Raw genomic sequence first — 467 nt, forward strand, 5'->3', positions numbered from 1 at the left:
CAATAGTAGCCACAAAGTGACACAAAGAAAGTTCAAGAATTTTAAAGTGTACTTTAAAGGAACAGTGTGTAACATTTCGGGGGATCTATTAACAGAAATGGAATATAATATTCCGGCTCACGTTACCGCAGTCTTGGAAAGGGAGGAGTGAGTGGAGGGGTACTCAGTTGGTTGCAATCTGCGACCGCACCACTAGATGCCACCAGATCCTACACATTGTACCTTTAAAAGTACATGGAACAAATATTCAAGTCCAGGAACCAGAGTATAGTCCATGAACACTGGGTACACACAACTATGAACAAAGCAGTACAATGTCCCAACATACAGTATATTCTCTCATATTCATTCTTTCATACCACATTTCACAAAAAACTGCGCGTCTCCAGTTGTTATGTAAGATTACAGAAAACATCTGTAAATCTAAACTGACAACAAACAAACAAACAAAACGTTATATATGTTCA

Source organism: Sebastes fasciatus, chromosome 8 (genome assembly GCF_043250625.1).
Source record: "Sebastes fasciatus isolate fSebFas1 chromosome 8, fSebFas1.pri, whole genome shotgun sequence".
Lineage (NCBI taxonomy): Eukaryota > Metazoa > Chordata > Actinopteri > Perciformes > Sebastidae > Sebastes > Sebastes fasciatus.